At 43.4% G+C, this 19,973-nt stretch overlaps 1 protein-coding gene across 1 annotated transcript in view; it reads right to left on the reverse strand.

Moving 5' to 3' along the window:
* The window catches only part of LOC310794660 (holocytochrome c-type synthase-like), an 84,966-nt gene extending 82,390 nt beyond the window's left edge, over nucleotides 1–2,576 (reverse strand). Inside the window, exon 1 of the mRNA XM_083656659.1 lies at nucleotides 2,508–2,576. The gene's annotated coding sequence lies outside the window, so the exon portion shown is untranslated. The remainder of the gene's footprint in view (nucleotides 1–2,507) is intronic.
* Nucleotides 2,577–19,973: the final 17,397 nt, after the last annotated feature.

Genomic DNA, 19,973 nt, shown 5'->3' on the forward strand with positions numbered 1-19,973 from the left:
ATGGCATTAGCGCTTTGGAGCAGACAAGTTGTGAAACAAGCTAATGTATTTCCAACAGCCTACATGTCCATTGTCCAGCAATGTCAGGTTATTGTCCAGTATCATCCATTTTACTTTATGGTCACTGTTACATTAACATAAATCCACAGATTACAAGGTCCAGTGTTCTGCCAAAAAGTGAAAACTGACCAGTGTGATTAACGTTACAGCTGCAGCTGAATAGTGATCACCATGAAGCGATTGTCTCCCAAAAAGTGATTCTTTCTCCACATTTCTTGTGACTACCGTTATGGGAAACGACAGTGTAGTCAGTAAACTAGCGTTAGTGCAAAGTTTTGAATTAGTTTTATCGGGCGTGCGCTATGAAGAAGTGTGCGTCTCCTTCGGTAGCATATCTTCAGCCACCATTTTCGGGATGAGCTGGAAAACTTCTGGTTAAAACTTTCAAAATAATGTTACTTAAACAAAAGTAAATAGCTTATTGATGCACGTTGGAGGAGAAAAGGTATTTCAACGAATGAAGCAGCAAACCTTGTATCAAAATACTCGTTGTGATGTTATATGGCGTGAAACTGTGGCTGTTAACGCATTACTCAAAATAAATAAGGTTACGTTACAATAAGCGTTTTATTTTTAAAGCAACAAAGCGGACAATGTACTTGTACATTCTGGCTGACTTGACGCCCGTGCAGTTCATGCTGCCAGATCCACATGACGATGCGTGCGTAGATCTTCTAGACCATTTTTAAAGGGGTGCGGAGTGGGGCGAGTACCCGAACAGAAGAAACGTTACTCGACTACTGACGTTATGAACGAGTGCTCTTGTACCCGAGTACTCGCGCCCATCCCTATTAAGAACGCGTTTGGGAAACACTCTTTTCTTAAGGCTCTGTCTTACCTGACCTCTTCTTTGGAGCCTTCTTAACTCCTTAAGAAGCTTCTTATTTGAGAAACGCAGCCTATGTCTCTGGAGACTTGACAACAGCTGTTGTAATCTTAACTAGCGTTAACTAGCCAAACTAATTAACTAACCCTAACTGACAACAGCTGTCACCAGCCGTGATTTGGCAAAATACGGGTGACGACTCGGCAGCTGTGGGTTAGGTTCAGTTAGCTTTAGCTTATATCTATAAAATAGTTTCCTTGGGTTTGAGTTGTGTTTGTTGGATAACCAGGAAATCCCGGAGTGGAGTATTTTTGTTCCTTTATAAATTGAAGTGAGGGAACTGGACTGAACCATAAATAACTTTTCTTCTACCAGTTTTGCTCTAATATAATCTCTGAAAATTGAACTGGAGGTGTGGTTCAGTTTGCGTTTCATTCTACTGCCCTGCAACTAATTATACATTTGTGTTGTAAAGAATAACCAGGCTTCATCTGTATTCTGAATGCATGTATCCTTTGTGGGGTTTGACAATGACTCAAACTTTTGACTGGTTTAAAATTGGTCAAACGGCTACATAAATACATGGTTATGTGGTAATTTTATATAAACTATTTATTCATTTAATTTACAGAATATATGCTATATATTGATATATGAATGACCTATATCGGGATATGAGATTTTGGTCATATCGCCCAGCCCTATATATAACATTTAGACTACACACATACAAGAAATAGGGTACACAAGCTGGTCATATCCGAAGATATGATACTGAAGCCAGTAATTTGACCAGCGCTGTTAAAATGATACTGTCGCGTGAAACAACCGTTTAGAAGCAGTCTTTCCACAGCCTGCGCTGAATTTACAGCAGGGTGTGTTTGATCTCACTATCATGGTGCACCGCTTGCACGCGGCGAGCAAACAACACATGTAATACTCAAACTTCAAATGTTCCTGTAGGCACTAGGAAGCTTCTCCTGTCCTCAATACAGCACAGGCTGTGGAAAGACTGCTTCTAAACGGTTGTTTCATGCAGCAGTATCATTTTAACAGCGCCGGTCAAATTACTGGCTTCAGTAGGGGGACTATCTAGGCTATATCTTTGGATCTGCAATCGGACGTCGGATACGGGTAGGACAGCTTTTTGAACAGCGTTTCCCACTCATTGACGAATCGAACGCTGTGTGACGCTGACTGCTGTACGAGAATATCGGAGTACAGTAGCAGGGTCACGGTATGGGGCTACCTGTAACCCACATAGCAAAAAGGAGCTAGCTAAGTTAGCACATTTACTTGCTAATTGGGTGGCTAACTAACTTGAAATGCAGTAAATCGACTGCAGCGTAACGTTCATTGTAATGGACAGCTAACACACAGCTAACACACACAGATACGCTATATTGTTGTCACAAAGTGAATCGACGTTAGCAAACATTAGCTAGCCCATGGACCAGGCTAATTAGCAACCCTGCTAGCTAAGGTGCCATGTAGCGTTAGCTCTCGCCTTTCAAGTTTACGTGCACTAAAACACACCTCGTTCACAAATACAGTGAGAAAGACTGTTGTTGTTTCTCCGCTGGTCACATTTAACAGCTTTAAATAGTGTAAAAGAACTGACCTGTTTGTCAGCCGAGATGTGTTCTTCTATCAGCTATTCCCAATGTCAACGTGCAGGACACAGCTTGCCTGACCAGTTGCCAGATCTCGCGAGAGAAACAAGCAACCGCCTTCGGCTTGTTTCTCTCGCGATATCTTCTTCTTCTTCTTTAGATTTGATTGGCGGTTGGCAAACAGCTTAGAGGTGCATTATCGCCACCTACTGCGTTCTAGTAGTTTCGCAATGCATTTATTAGTGAACAGAAAATAACAGTTTCCACCCAAAATGCTCCCATTCATAATTATTGTCCATACTATCACTCAGACGCAGTTGTCTGAGTTTGCGCAAATGCGTCCCTCAGTATTTTATCTATATCTGTTCCCGATACATCCACCACATCCAGGAACCTCTTTGCAGCATCGACCACCATTTCAGTCCTCTCCGTCTTCCCCCGTCATACTAGCAGCACAGTTCAACACCATAGCGATAAAGGCCAGGAATCGCTTCTTATCCATGCAGATAACATTAGCCTACTCTGATTTGATCTGTCCTTTTCTTTCCTCGATTCCTTTTGTACACCCACCCTGTCCTCGTTTCTTTCCGGCCCTCTCACGTTTCCTCCCCACACTTTTGACAGCCTCAGCATGACAACCCTTTCTTTTCTCTGACTTTACTCACTTTTCCTTCTCGAATTCTATTTGGGCACTGTGCTGATCCTGTATAATGCTTTCCCTCACAATGCAGGCATTTCACCTGCTCTTCACACTCATCCATACCACCACAATCATCCTTCCCACACCGACCACACCTTATATCTCCTCTACACACCGCAGCTACATGACCATACTCTTGACATCTGAACCATCTGAGTGGCGCCCTTTCATAGGGCCTCACCCTGTATCTCACACTGTCCAGGGACACTCTTTCCGGAAGCCCTTCTCTAAAAGTCAGACACACAGATAAACTATCCTCTTTGATTTGATTTGATTTGATTTATTTAGCACAATTTAAAAAGAAAAACAGTGCAAGGAGGGAACGAAGCCCAAAGGGCTTGTACAGAGTTCCACTCCCATCATCTACTGCAGTGGATACGTAAAACACAAGATAAACAAAGACATTTACAACATAGAAAAACTATAAACATAAACAACATAAAAGAAAACATGGTTACATAATATGGAAAATAATGACATTGAAGGTTAAGACATAAGATGTTTTTTCAATAACTTTTTGAAGGATGTGAAAGATAATGTGGACCTCAGAGACACGTCCAAATCATTCCAAAGTCTTGGACCTCTAGATGTGATATTAAATTGATGACCAGATGTTCGACAGAAAGGTAAATGAAGATTGCCACTATGCCTGGTTGAATATGAATGAAAATCAGAAGAAGAAATAAAGAAATTATGAAAGGTAAATGGAAGATCTTGTTTACTGTTGATAAACTTATGCACAAACAAGCATGAGTGAAAAACATTAAGTTTGTGAATGGGTAATATTGAATATTTCATAAAAAGAGGTGCAGATGGTTCGTGTCTACTAGACAGAGAGATCGTTCTTAAGAATCTTTTCTGGATTATCAGTAATTTGTTGAGGTAAGTTGGATAAGTTGCAGACCAGACAATATTGCAGTAATTCATATATGGAAATAGAAAACTATAATACAAAGTCAAGTGAGCAGAGGGATTGATCAGGGGACAAACCTTTTTCAGTATGCCAAGCATCTTCATTGATCTTTTGCAAACTTGATTAATATGATTCTTCCAATTTAGACCTTCATCCAAAACAACACCCAAAAATGTGGTGTGTGATACTTGAAGGATTTCAGTTCCGTCAATTGATATTTTGGCTTCTTCTTTTGCATAAGATTTATTTTTGTTGCAGAATATCATAAAGTTACATTTTTTTACATTGAGAGTTAGCTTATTGATCTGGAACCAATTTGAAACAGTTGATAATTCATCATTTACACTTGCGATGAGAGACTTGAAGTCATCATGAACAGCTATAAGACTAGTGTCATCAGCAAATAATAAGGGGAGAAGGTTATTACAAGACATAGTAACCTTCTACAAATCTAGACATCCTTCTGGCCTCATACACTAACTCTACCTGATCCTCAAATGTCTCCACCTCCACAGCAAGCACGCCACTGACTACTCCTTTCTTCATCGGCTCTTTCCTTAGTATGAAGCACTCCACCCTACAACGAGGTCGTGGACAACATGTGGACAAACAACAAACATGTAATATAATATGTTGCTGTTGGTGTTGTTATTGTTGTTGTTTATATCTGTAGGCCTAAATGTCTATATGGCTATCCCCAAAATTGAATTTGCTTAATATGATAAAATATTTTTGCAGAATATGTTATATTAGGCTACTGGAAAATTCTAACAAGCAATGTCTGAGTGGCTTCCATCTGCTGCCTAAATGTTACAATGTAACTCACCAGAGAAACTCCCCAGTCGTATTTGCAACTTTTCTGGGTCGTTGTCGTTGCATGCTCCAGTTCTAAATCAGATATTTATAATGCAAGCACTGACTGGAAGGCAGCTGAGTTTGTAGTTGTAGTAGGCCTACTGAGTTTTGTCAGCATGTATCAGTGGTGGCGAGCCAGTAGAGGGCGCCAGGATATTTGTGATTCTATTCAATATTTTAGAGCTGTCAGTGTGTGTGTGTGTGTGTGTGTGTGTGTGTGTGTGTGTGTGTGTGTGTGTGTGTGTGTGTGTGTGTGTGTGTGTGTGTGTGTGTGTGTGTGTGTGTGTGTGTGTGTGTGTGTGTGTGTGTGTGTGTGTGTGTGTGTGTGTGTGTGTGTGTGTGTGCTCTCTCTCTCTCTCTCAAATAACACCGCCACATGTCCTCTACTTTCTCTAATATGCCCCAGTCTTAAAGTAAAAACTCATTTATCTCCTCTCTAGATTATTTATTTATCTATTTATTATAATTTTCATACCAGTCACTTCTCTATAATGTGTGCTCATTGTAGTGTCAAAGGAATATGTTGTTACATCTGGTACAGTATGTGCGCGCCAGCACATGATGTTTCCATGGTAAAGGTGTCATCGCTCACTTACGCTGTAAGCACATAGGCCTACTAGTCTAGTTTTCGACGTTTACACATGTCAATCAACAGCTACACAGAAAACTGGTTTAGGACTCTTAACTCATTGAGTGCCAATGACGACAATCGTCGTCAATTGCTTTAGTAACGTAGAGTACCAATGACGACGATTGTCGTCAATTGCGTTTTTTGACGGTGGGACGTGGATCAAAGCCTAATATATCTCCTGTAAAATTTTGGTGCAATGTTATACACATTCAATGTTGAATGTGTATAACCTATTTTACCGACCCATTAGGTGGCGACAGTGCTCTCCAGATTAGAGGAAGGTCCGGAAAACAGCAGGAAAAACCCCCGTGATCAAAGAGAAACCGCTCATGCTGCAGCCAGAGCCATATAGAGCTGATGTTGGCTGCGAACAGCAGTCAATCCGCGCACACAACTGAGCCCCTCTGCCTCTGTCTGTCTGTCTGCATAGTTTCTACACACGATTAGCCGCCAGAAAGGCAGCACCCGACGCCGAAGGGCCAAACCTTTCCCTGCAGTTCGGTTTGGCATTTCCGTGTCGCGCTGGGAGCCGGCGCAAAAAAACGGAGCGCTCCGAAAAATAGACTGGGTGCGTGCTGTGTGTTAGTGTGGGGAGGAGTTTGCAGCTGAGGGGGGGAGAGGGGGGTGGGGCACGCAGGCACCACACAACTACACCACGTCACTACATCAGAAAATATTATCTTCAGACTCAGTGAATGTGCTTGAAATGCTGCATTTCACAAAAGGCGGAATAACTCAGCTTCTAATTTGAAAAGTGTCTTTTTGCTCAAAACAGCCTATCTTCTCCGGCTCATAACTAAAGAACGGAAAATGGGATCAATAAACTTTTTTTTGCAGATGATAGAAGAGAGTCTCATCGTTCTTTGTGCGTGTTCGGTGTTTACATAGTAATATCACACAATATTCTGTGGGCCTCGAGAAATCACTGAAAACGCTCTGAAACTCTGGCACTGGGAGCGTCCGTTCTCCAAAAGTGGCTGGCACTCAATGAGTTAAATGTGACTCGACACAGCTGACATGAACAGCGCAAGTATAATATAATGTAGATGTGGAGACGACACTTGGTGACCGAGATCACGAATGAGGTAATCTGATCCCTGGGAGACTCCAGTCAACAGCCCGGGGGAAATATCAGTCTGGTGGTTGTTGAGGGATGAGATTATGACGATATGTGGCGAAAACGGGAATAAAACTGGCTATTTAGATGCAGGAAAGACAGGCTGCCACTTGGCCCCCACGGAGCTCTATTTTACGACTGTATTGGAGAGGATTGATCTCAAAACAACGCGTAGGACGGCCAGAAACGCTGCGGAGATCCCTGGGTGAGTCTTCAGATCATAATTAATGTGAGGAGAGGGGTCCAGGTTCAAAAAAGCAGAAATTCTCCTTTAACACTCAATAACTGTCAAATTAAATGACAGACTTCAAAACAGTTTACAGTTTTCTGATATACTACTGATGTTCTAATGATACAAAGCTGGTTGAAAATGGGCGGAGTGTTCCTTTAACAATATTTTCAATATGTTTCTCACATGATAGCTGCACATCGAGTGTGACACCAAGCAATTTTGCATTTTGAACCTGTTCAATAGCTGCACCTTTGAATGATAGGCATAATAGCTAATAATTATCATTATTAGTGGCATGTTTGGCCCTAAATACCATCCTTTTAGTTTTTGCCACATTCAAAACAAGTCTATTCTTGCATATCCAGTCAAGTAATAGTTGCAGTTCTGACTGAAGGGTATTTCTTAATTCATTGATGTTATTAGATGCAAAATATATTGTTGTATCATCTGCGATATAATAGCACTGCACTTGTCCAAAACAACCGTTGGTAAATATTGCATAGAGGAGTGGCCCAAGGCAACTCCCTTGGGGCATGCCACACTGTAAAAGCATGTAGGGGAGGAAAAACAACCATTGAAAAACACAGACTGCATCCTATTGGATAAGTAACTATTCACCCAATTGATTGCTGTTGGTAGAGTGATCTGCCCTATAGGCATGCTGGAAATCAGAGTTATTTTCATTAAGTGAAAAATAGCATAGTATCTGTTCAATAACAACTTTTTCCATTAGCTTGCTTAACACTGGGAGAATGCTAATTGATCTACTATTAGTAGCTGAAAAACTCTCACGTTTGTTTTTCGGAAGAGGGATGACCTTGGCAGATTTCCAAACCTGGGGGAATAACTCCTCCTTTAGACTCAAGTTGAAAATGTGACAGATTGGCAATTAAATTATGTTTGAAACAACTTTAAGTAACCGTCCATCCATATTGTCCATACCAGCAGGTTTATCATTGTTTAGCCCAGTAAGCAGTCTTTCCACCTGGAAATGCGCTGAGTACGAGCGCCGCAGCAGACCCTCTGCCTCTGCCAACAAGTAACGTTAACTTTTGTTAAATAAAACAAAAACAAATAAAAGTATTCTATTTTTAAAGAAAGTAACTGTATTCAGAATACCCCAATTTAAACTGTAACTGTAATGGAATACAGTTACAAATATTTTGTATTTTAAATACTGTATTCTGAATACATGTATTGATCTGTTACTCCCCAATCACAATGCAACACAGCACCCCCCCACAGACACACACACACGCACGCACGCACGCACGCACACGCACACACACATCTTTTTGGGGGGAGGACAGACTCCACACAGCAAGTCAGGCCATGGCCAAGAATGAGATGATTAATGTTGTCCCCGTGTTTGTGTTTGTTTGTGTGTGTGTGTGTGTGTGTGTGTGTGTGTGTGTGTGTGTGTGTGTGTGTGTGTGTGTGTGTGTGTGTGTGTGTGTGTGTGTGTGTGTGTGTGTGTGTGTGTAATCCATTATGTGTATTTGTGAATGTGTATTCATGTGGTTCCATGCGGTGCTTGTAAATTTGCCCACACACATGAAGTTACTATGCTATCGTAGTAATTCTTTTATAATCACACACACACACACACACACACACACACACAAACACACACATGCTCTCACACACAACACATCTGCTTTTTGTTGTGTTGTTCCAGTTGCTTTCATTCAAAGTGTTTTGAAGCATTCCATAAGGCAGGCAGGCACGCACACACATGCGTGTGCACAGTCACGCACGCACACACACAATGCCTTTTAGGAAAGTGGTGGAATCCAATGGACCACAATGCACCTGCCGCAAGAGAAACACAGCAAAACCCAGGCCTTCCTCACAAGGAAGAGTGAAGTAGTTAAAACGACAAATGTTTATGAATACGACCTCTTGTGGTTGTGTGAGTAAGTGCATGCATGCAGTGCATATGCCAGAGTAGGGAGCTGTAACCAGGAAGTAGCGGCAACCTCTGGCGGTCTGATATCAAGGTTATAATAGTTTTGGATTTTTTCATTAGTTTTTATTTTTATTAGTTTTGACTTTTTGTTTTCAATTTCAGTTTAGTTTTCATTAGTTTTTAAGGTGGGTTTGATCGTTTAGTTTAGTTTTTATTTTTTGAAAATGCTTAGTTTTAGTTTAGTTTTTATTAGTTTCAGTGTTAGTTTTAGTCTTTTTTTGCCCCTTTCCTCTTTTTTTTGTAATATGGGGTGTTTGTCAGGGGTGAGATTCAAAAGGGTCATAAAATATGATAGATCTAGGAAAATAGATTTCATCTCCACTCAAAATATAGGCTTATTATGTATGAAATACTGCAAACTGACAAAGACTAAAACTAAGGACATTTTCTCTTAAATTTTATTTTATTTTAGTCAGTTTTGTAAACACACAATACCGTTTCAGTTAGTTATCGTTTTTTTGTAAAGCTTAGTTTTTATTTTTATTTCAGTTTATTTCATGTTTTTTCAATTCTAGTTTTCGTTTTTTCGTTAGTTTTCGTTAACTATAATAACCTTGTCTGATATTGAAATAGCTCACTGACACGTAAGGGTGAAGGGCTGGGATTTAATGCTTTAATGACGGACTTGACATGGTGTTTTAGATTTACAGCGCGTTCACACCATACGCCGAAGCAACGCTCAACCTAAGCTCAACCTACACTGAACCCACAAGTTTAATTTCGGCGTCCTTGTTAACAGGCGAAGCCGTTCACACCAGCCGCAGGCGTGCCGAGCGAGGCAATGAGGAAAAGAGAAAGCTTCTTGTGTGAATGGTTAAGGGTCAGCTCAGGTTACGGTGGTGCAGTGGTAAGCGCTGTCGCCTCGCAGCTCGAAGGTCCTGGGTTCGATTCCCACCTGGGACGCTGTGGGCTGGAGTTGTGACCCCCCCATATCTTCAGTGCCTACTGCCCAGGTGGGCTATCTCGTCGAAAGGGCCTTTCTGTGTGGAGTTTGCATGTTCTCCCCGTACCCCCCAGGGGGTTCCTCCGTACATAAACCCCACTAAAAACATGCAGAAGATCGTCATGCGACCAGTGACGACAACATCTGAAGTTGGTCCAATGATCGTCCAATGAAGGTCCCCGGGCGCTGGAAAGAAATAGCGACCACTGCTCCTGGCCTGCCCCCTGGAGGAAAGGACAAGCCTGGATGGGTCAAATGCAGAGGACATATTTCACCGGCCACCGTCAGCATGAGTGTGTGTTGTGGCCGCATGCATGTGTTGTAGTGTGTTGTGTGACAATAAAGACGGGCTGCCGTCTCAAATCGTGTTTAGGTTGACCTGCCTCGAGCTTCAGTTCTGCTCATGTTAAGCGCCAGGTGTGAACAAAGGCTTAGACTTGAGACTTTAGTTGATACTTGGTATTAATGGTATGGACTTGACTTGGACTTGACTTCATAATCTACATTTAGACTTTAGACTGACTTGGTCATTGACTGTAGAATGAATGGACAGGACACATCTGCTATCTCAAAGTGAAGCCAAAACATCTGGATCGCCGCCCTGGTGGCTGGTTACAAGTCCCGCCTCCGCCAAGTTAGTGGATAGGATATGAGCCACACTAAACAATCAAAGTACATGTCAATTTTCCCCCATAGATGGTGATAGAGAATGAAATTTCACAGCCAAAAGGTAAACAGTGAACCACTTGAAGGAAACCAGTTGACATGAAATGATGGAGCCAGGAGTCAGAAGAAGTCGTCTGATATGTCTGGTCTTGTTCCACCCGCTCTAAAGACTGCAAGAGTCAAGCCTCTGCTTAAGAAACCCTCCCTTGACCCTACTGCTATTCAGAACTACAGACCTGTCTCTCTTCTCTCATTCCTTTCCAAAACCCTCGAACGAGCAGCGTCCGAACACATTTCTCTCTATCTCTCCCAGAATGACCTCCTGGACCCTCTGCAGTCCGGTTTCAAGGCTTCTCACTCCACCAAGACAGCTCTTCTTGCAGTCACAGAGGCCCTTCACACTGCTAAGGCCTCATCCCTCTCCTCTGTCCTTGTCCTCCTTGACCTGTCTGCTGCCTTCGACACAGTCAACCACCAAATCCTTCTTTCCACTCTGTCCGACCTTGGCATTTCAGGGTCTGCACACTCCTGGTTTGCTTCCTATCTCTCAAACCGCTCATACCAGGTCTTATGGAGAGGGTCCCTCTCCAGATCCTGCCCTCTTACCACCGGTGTCCCCCAGGGCTCAGTCCTGGGCCCCTTACTTTTTCTTCTCTATATCCGATCTCTTGCCCATGTGATCTCATCTCATGGCTTTTGTTATCACTGCTATGCTGATGACACCCAGCTTTTCCTTTCCTTCCCTCCCTCCGACACTCAAATCGAGGCTCGCATCTCTGCATGCCTCAAAGACATTGGCGACTGGATGTCTGCCCACCACCTCAAGCTCAACCTTGGTAAGACAGAGCTACTCTTCCTCCCAGGGAAAGACTGCCCTCACGCTGATCTCTCCATCTCCATTGACAATACCACTGTACTTCCCTCCCAAACAGCTAAAAACCTTGGGGTGATCCTTGACAACCAGCTGTCTTGCTCAGCCAACATAGCTGCGACAGCACGCTCCTGTAGGTTCTCCCTCTACAACATCCGCAAAATCCGTCCCTTTCTCACAAGAGAAGCGACTCAACTCCTGGTCCAGTCACTTATCATCTCTCGCCTGGACTACTGCAACGTGCTCCTGGCCGGCCTACCTGCCACCGACATCCGACCGCTTCAGCTCATTCAGAACGCTGCAGCCCGTCTGGTATTCAACCAACCCAAATTCTCTCATGTCACTCCCCTCTTCCAAGACCTCCACTGGCTTCCCATCTCAGCACGCATCAAATTCAAGACACTGGTACTGGCCTACAAGGCAGTACACCAGTCAGCTCCCCTGTACCTGCAATCTATGGTCAGGTTCCAAACCTCTCAGCGCTCCCTTCGCTCCTCCACCAGTGCAGGACGCCTCGCCCCTCCCTCGCTTCGGGGGCTCAAAAGTCGCTCATCCCGATCTCGACTCTTCTCGTCCCTGGCACCTCAACGGTGGAACGAACTTCCACCTTCGGTCAGGACAGCTGAATCACTGCCGACCTTTCGGAAAAGACTAAAGACACACCTTTTCAGGCTCCATCTGGGCCCTTCTTGATCTAACTTCTTTCTCTATCTTTCTAAAAAAATAATAAAAAAAATAAAATAACCTAAACTAAACTAAACTTGTACCACTGTTCCTTCAGAGGTTGTAGTTGTCATAGACTGTGTTGCATAGTTGATTGCTCTATTGCTGACAAAAATGTGTTATTGTAAGTCGCTTTGGATAAAAGCGTCTGCCAAATGACGTAATGAAATGTAATGTAATTAGGGATGCACCGATCGATCGGCACGTGACCGGAAATGGCCGATTTTCACGTGATCGGCCTCGATCGGTGATCTGCGCCGGTCACTCTAAATAGCCGATTCTGTGAGCCGATTTTCACATGACGTGCGCGCACCCCAAAGCACCGAGACAGGCACCCAGCCACCACACCACACATGCCAGCATACCTTCCTCGTTGTGGAATTTTTTCACCGTCAGTGAAGTAGACAAAGCTCGCAGTTTGTCACACATGCTAGTCGAAAATAAGCCGCGGAGACAGAGATGCGGCCGAGTCCCGCTCGGCAGGAGTCCAGTCTGAGCGGCTCGCTTCACCTCACTGGCCCCTCTCTCTCTGCTCTCTCTCCCCGGGAAGCGGTGCTCAAGCAACCTGCCACCGCGCACAGCCGGCTTGGCGAGGTGAACGCGAGCATTGTGTCCAGTATAACCATTCCCCGACCTGCCCTCTCCATTCCACATCAGCGCTGCTGCCTCAGCCTATCAGTCATGTTGTAACGTGGATACAGGAGAGACTATTTGTTTCGTATTGCAAATAGAACGACGGACATAATAATAAAAATGCATCGGACTCACAAGTGTGCAAGGTTTTCTGTGCGTGACGATCTTTTTTCGGATGGTAGATAAAAAAAACGTATATGAAACTTCGGACTGTGTGTAAACTCCGCCTGATATTCAGACTGTAGATCGTTACTGTAACTCATAAACTCATTTCCACTCTACTCAAGAGGACTGGTCTGGAGCCAGTCTATAAACTTCTTGTCCATGGATCATTTTGATGTTCTGTTGCACCTGTTTTCTTTTGGAAAAGTAAATATGTCTGTCTAGACTTTGACGTTTGAGGCAAATTTGATGAAATTCCATCAAGGTGTTCCTCAGATATTGCGTTAGCGAACATCGGACGGACGGACGGACGGATGGACGGACGGACGGACAGACAGACAGACAACCCGAATCCATAATGCCATAGGCATAAAAACGTAATAGACACATATTTGCAGAACCAGGAGATGTGTTTCATAATGTACACGGGGACCACACAAGTTAGCACACATGGCATCAGCCATCAGCTAATATAATGTTGGCAAACGCTGTATATTAGGGCATTGTCACTTTGGAGTCACATAGCAGACACTGGACTGGATGTTTTATTAGGGGTAAAGCATGAGGAGTGCTTTGGTTGTGGGAATGTTGTTCACAAGCTTCCTCTTCTCATAGCAGTTGTAACAATATACAGAAGAGAAAAACCCTGCCGGCAGCCTTGCTAACGCAGCTATTCCCAGAGGCAGTCCTGTGCCAATTTTTGTTCCAAAAGGAATTAACATTAAAGCATAAAGTTAATCAAAAGGCTACGGCAGGACTTTCGGTCGTCCGGGTAGTGTAGTGGTAGATTCCCTGCCTACTAACACGAGGGTCGCAGGTTCGCACCCTCGTGTTACCTCCGGCTTGGCCGGGCGTCCATACAGTCACGATTGGCTGTGTCTGGGGGTGGGAAACTGAATTGGGGGTATGTGTCCTGGTCGCTGCACTAGTGCCTCCTCTGGTCAGTTGGGGCACCTGCTCAGGGGTCTCCTCCTGACGAAATAATGTGATTTTAATGAATAATCATCAATTTATATTAAAAAAAAACATGACCAGCAATAAAGCACAGATAGCAGTTTATGTGAATGGCAAAATGTATGGATTTTTAAAATATTTTTAGTACTCATATCCTTTTAGTACAATTTAATCGATTGCCATGAGGAACATGACAAAATAGGTGGTGTCAACTGAAGAAAACAAGATAATTTCTGATATAAAGATCAAATTTACGTAATGTTTTTACACTTTATTAAAGAGGACATTTCAATTGATATTTAAAAAAGCTTTTAAAATTAGATTTCGGTGACCCAATAGATGAAATACAGTTCAGGGGGGAAAATTGATTGATTGATTGATTGAAGATTTTTATTGAGAATGAACAATACCAACATCATATACACATCAGCCATTAACAAAAGGATTAACGCAAAAAAGCTGATAGCTTGTTTCCATTGCGGTCCTTAATAATAATGTCTGAATATGCACTGGTGCGTGGATGACGTGGGTGCGTGTAATGTATGTAAGAGTGTATGGTAAGAATACCATTGTCAGAGCCTGTGGGTACAGTATGCGTGGGTGTGCCCACCATGCAGGGAGGGGGGGGGGGGGGGGGGGGGAGAACATAGATACAATCAATAATCCCAATAATAAAATACAGTAAAATAGTTGCAATCTAAAAATAATCAGATCCAGTAAAATAAAAAAACTCTAATAAATTAATATTTATTAGAATCCAATAAGATGGCATCTAGACCCAGCTTCTGCTTCTCCTGATCCAGCTCTTTACTGATGATTTAAAAGAGAAGAAGGGGTTTATGGACTTCAGTTCCATTGGAAGGCTATTCCATAAGACTGCTGCCGAGTAAAGGAATGTCTTTTGGCCTATTACTCTTTTGAATCTAGCTGGAACCAGATCAGTAGGGCTCCCTCTAGTTAACCTGACGCTGCCAGATGGACGGTTTAGCTCCACATTACGTTTCACTAAACCAGTCGATCTGGGAATGCAGTAACCCGCCCCGCTGACGGAGGCGGGCACTTTTTCCAAGCTACTTGGCAGGTGATTGGATGACCCATCTATCTATCACCGCTGGTGCGTGTTAACTTCAACCAATCAGATCGCCATGCCTCTGACGACCGGTAGTCTATCATTGATTGAGTCCTCACTGTCCTCATCATCGTAAAGTCACCTTTGAAGCATGACGTTAGATTATAACGAACTAGTTGTGTGGCTTAGCCTTCCCAAATGTTGAGGGTAGTTTTTTAGAATTTAATACATAGAATTGGGAACGTTACATTCAATTTCATTCAGACTACCTGTCACTTCCGTGGCGGCAGCCATGTTGACGAGTGAAAAGAACTACAAAGAGCATGTACCCACTACTTGCCCAGACAAGCCTAAGCCCGCCTAAGGCTGCCGCTGATTCGTCGAGCCGGCCATGGTTCGGCCAATCATCTTAACTGCCTGTGCATGACAAGATGGATTACGTCGAGAGAATCTCTTTTGATCTCGCGAGGTTATCCATCTTGCAAGCAAGGTTACCCTCTAGTGCCGTGTCCATGGATATCCCTAACCCTGGTGAAGTAGCCACTGAGGCACTGTGGGACAACATTCTTAATTATCTTGTGTACCATGCACAGTTTGATTTGAGCTACCCTCTCCACTCTGAGCCACTTGAGGATGTCAAACTGAGACTGTAAAAGGTGAGTCCTGGGATGAAGCTGTAGGATTGTATCCATTTCGTGGAATGACTCCGCTGTTGAATAAAGTTTTGATTTTGTGATCCGCGATAAATCCTGGAGCAGACTTTTTAGCTGTCTTTCTGTTACCTGTATATTGTTGAAATTGGAGTGAACTCTGAGACTGGACTGTACTTTGTGACTGGATTGAACTCTGAAGCGCATCTACAGTAGTTTACTAAACACTTACTTCACAACCTGGATGTGATTTATTTGACACATTCGTCATGTGAAGCTCCTTCCTGCATCATGCAGTAAGGTTGATGAGGTTAGATCAGATCCAGTCTATTGAGGTTGCTAGAGAGGTGAAGGGAGTTAGATCACGGCCATTCTGTTGAGGTTGCCATAGACAGGTGAAGGGAGAGTTAGATCAGATCCAGTCTGTTGAGGTTGCTAGAGAGATGAAGGGAGAGTTAGATCAGATCCAGTCTGTTGAGGTTGCTAGAGAGGCGAAGGGAGTTAGATCAGATCCATTCTGTTGAGGTTGCTAGAGAGATGAAGGGAGAGTTAGATCAGATCCAGTCTGTTGAGGTTACTATAGAGGCAAAGGGAGAGTTAGATCCGATCCAGTCTGTTGAGGTTGCTATAGAGAGGTGAAGTGAGAGTTATCGGGTCCAGTCTATTGGTAACCAACAGGCTGTTTGAGAACAGCCCATAAACAATGTGGGAGTCAGTTTAACAAGCTTTCCTCGGCCTGAGTCACAGGCTGCTTCTGCTTTACTTCTTTGTACTCGATTGATTCCAGTGCGTCTGCTGCAGCTGGGACTGAGATGGTAATGCATGTTATTTTCAGCTGGCTGTTTTGGAGATGTTTCTTTCACTTGCTCTGTCCTTTTTTCTGTTTTCTGGATCCCTCCCTCTGACTCTCAGCATACACGCGCGCGTGTGTGTGTGTGTGTGTGTGTGTGTGTGTACACACACACACACACACACACACACACACACACACACACACACACACACACACACACACACACACAAGGGGACCAGCATGTCCCATCTGACCCATCTCTCCTGGAGAATCAGAGCTGGATGTTGCAGTTACATGGACTGGCCTATAGATGGGGCTGACGTGCTTGGAGAGGAGTATTGCCCTGCCTCAGGACTCTGTACTGTAAGGCAGTGGTTTTCAAAGAGTGTTAGGCAAGTTACTCGTAATGTAATAAGTTACTCATTACTTATTGTTCCTTTAAAAAGCAGTAAAATTACTTATAACTTGGTATCAAAGCATTACTTGTTACTTTACTATATTACTTTCACTACCCCCTTCCGAAAACGTAGGTGTTAGCCAGCTTTAGAAATGAATCGAACACATTTATTGGAACAATATACAGGAGTCAACAATCAGCTAAACTGCATACTTTTTAATTATTTGCCTATAGACAGTTTTAACTTGACAACAAAAACATTCTAAATTGAACCCCCGCTCACTTCCTGTTGCAGTGTTTGCTATGGACATAAAAGAAAAAAAAACATTAAAGTGCAGGACTGACCATTCCGTGAAAACCGTCTATACAGCTGAGCGGCGAAAACAAAAGTAACGATGTCAAGTGAATATTTCTGCAGTTTGCCGAATGCTGGGAAAAAGGAAGTGCTGTGGGGTTGCGCTCTGGTGAAAACCGTCTATACCTAGGACACACACAAAAATCGTGTTCTGGCAACACAGTATAGTCTCACATACCCACACCTATTTCCAGCGCTGGAGAAAGTAATGCAGTAACTTTGAAGTTACTTGGATTAGTAACTGTAATATTATTACTGTTTTGGAAATTGCAATCTCTTACATTACTCATTACTGGGGTATTAGAGTAATAATATTACTGATATATATTACTGCCCAACTGTTACGGTTACAGGTGCTCAATTCTCATAATGACAATACTCATGCTTGCGGCCTATCTACTATGTCTACCAGTATAAAAGCACCAGTGGCTCTGCAAAATGTGAAAGAACAAGAATAAGGCTGTTATCAACCGTAACGCCAACACTGTTCTCAAAGTGGAATCCGCGCTCGAGCGCACCATAATCTCCGTGCAGGGCAGAAACGCCATTACGCACGGACATGCCACCCCAGGACATCAAATTCTGCTGCTAAAATTGGGTAACCCCAGCAGATTATTCGGTGAGGCAATCAACTATAATTCAATCAGGAGAGACTAGAGACCAATGAATAAAATGATATTTATTACAATAACGTGAATGATGCTTTACAGAAAGAATGATGAGAATAAGGTATTGTTATTAGTCTTTGGCGGTTAGACACCGCAGGGAGATCTTGAGAGAGCTGCATCAGCCCAGATCAGCATCCAGATAAATCCTCCTGTGGAGTCTAGATACTGGTGGTGCTGGTGATCTCCTTCTGAGACTCATCACGATGAGACTCTTCCGACTGAAGAAGCGGATAGGTCTGCGATGACCGGGAGGAGAGGGGGAGGAGGGTGCGAGACTGACAGCAGCAGTGTTGAGAGGCTGAATAAGACAGCAAAAAGCATATTTAAGGAAACCGCCTCCAAGCGATTGGCTTACAACAGGGGTGCGAAGCAATATGATAGGCTTACACTGGAGGTGTGTGGTGTGAGAGGTGGTTACATGCTGCCACTCCGACGTGCTGCCACTCCGACGTTCTGCCACTCCGAAATATCGGCACTCAGAAAGGGATCATGTCTATGTTCCCCGGGTTCTATATTCCCCGTTTTTCACGCCAAACCTAACCTCCCCCCATGCCTAAACCTAACCTCCCCCAGACCCTAACCCAAAACCTAACCTCTCCCACCCCCACGCCTAAACCTAAGGTCGGCATTGCGGCTTCTAAGGTGAACGACCGCCAGTCCGAATAATGGAAGTTAACGTTCGGAGTGGCAGGGCTTCGGAAAGGCAGTCAGTAGCCGTGAGAGGTGATGAGCAGTGATGTGACACTATGCTATTGGTTAAAAGAGACTAGGCGGCAACCAGCTGATTATTCAATTGAAACCCGGAAATTGACAGCTTATGAGCTTGTGAGTAGATTGAAGAGTGGAGATATAAAAAGTGAATTAAGGAAGTGAAAAATGCATATTATAGTCTTCCTGGCTTGAACTTACGTTAGAACTACATTTCACCGATAAACTTTTATCACATTGCAAGGAGGGGTTATGGTAAATTAATTGAGAAAACTTGTACATTGTAGCCTACTTGCAATAGGCTATTCACCTTCACCTGCTATAACCCGGAGGGTCATTGGCATCACAGCCGATCTAGCACAAGCCTCGGCACGAGTCGAGTTTTAATTGAGTCCACTGTAAATCCTCCAATCTTTTCTTTTGTCTCCGCCATTTACCCCCTGCAAACACGTTTCTATTGTCCAGTGGCTCTGGAAGTACTTTTAGGTAGGGGGTGCTGTAAGGAAGGGACTCCCGGTGCTGCAGCGCCGAAGAAAATTTGACGTTTTTTGGACTTTCATCCATATTTAGAAGAATATTTAATTTTAAATTAACATTAGGATTATACTGTTGTGATGTCATTATTCAGTATATTCTCCTTTTCTCACTCACTTTCATGTAAGCACCTGCTCTCCCTTTAGTCGTTTTACACTACAACAGACAGCAACACAGGCATAAACACTGAACTTATTATTATTATTATGGAAAACCAGATTATGATGAAAATCAAACACTTTTGAAGAGTACGAAATAAGATTAGAGCTGGGAAGCACAAACTGTTTTTTAATGCATTTTGTTGACAAGACAGCCAAATCCAACAATTTCAAAAATCCCATCTCTTGCCACCAGGAGGTGCTGCAGCACCCTCAGCACCCACCTTCCAGCTCCCTTGCTATTGTCCCACCCCAGTCAACAAAATAACCCGAATTGCATTAAAACTCAGATGTTTTTAACAGGTATATGATGTGATGGTGTCGTTATGAGATAGGGATAATACAGTCAAATCCAAATTACGCATGGGAAGAATTACAGCATGCCTCACGCAAACTGTATTACATGGACAGCAAGACGGGAATCTGGTTTGATTGATCTAATGCCCAGGCATTGCCAGGCCACACCTGTGAATAATTCTGGTGGTTAACACCACCCAAATCCCGTTTGCGCCGGCCATAAATGATTTGGTACGCCTCCAGAGGTGTAGTGCTATCTTGAGAAGTGGGGGAACGCACCTATTATGCGGAATTCCCCCCTCCCCCGGCATACCACAGGTCGCCCCGCACGCACACACACTACACTGACACACATGACTTAACTTATTGTGTCCTAGACACTGCAGAAGTAGACCATGACAGAGTCAGTTATCACAAACAGCTAAGCTAAAGAAGTCTCAAGCATCACACAAGTTACACAACACAAGGCATAATTG

This window comes from Poromitra crassiceps (genome assembly GCF_964638095.1).
Source record: "Poromitra crassiceps genome assembly, chromosome: 2".
Taxonomy (NCBI): Eukaryota; Metazoa; Chordata; class Actinopteri; order Beryciformes; family Melamphaidae; genus Poromitra; species Poromitra crassiceps.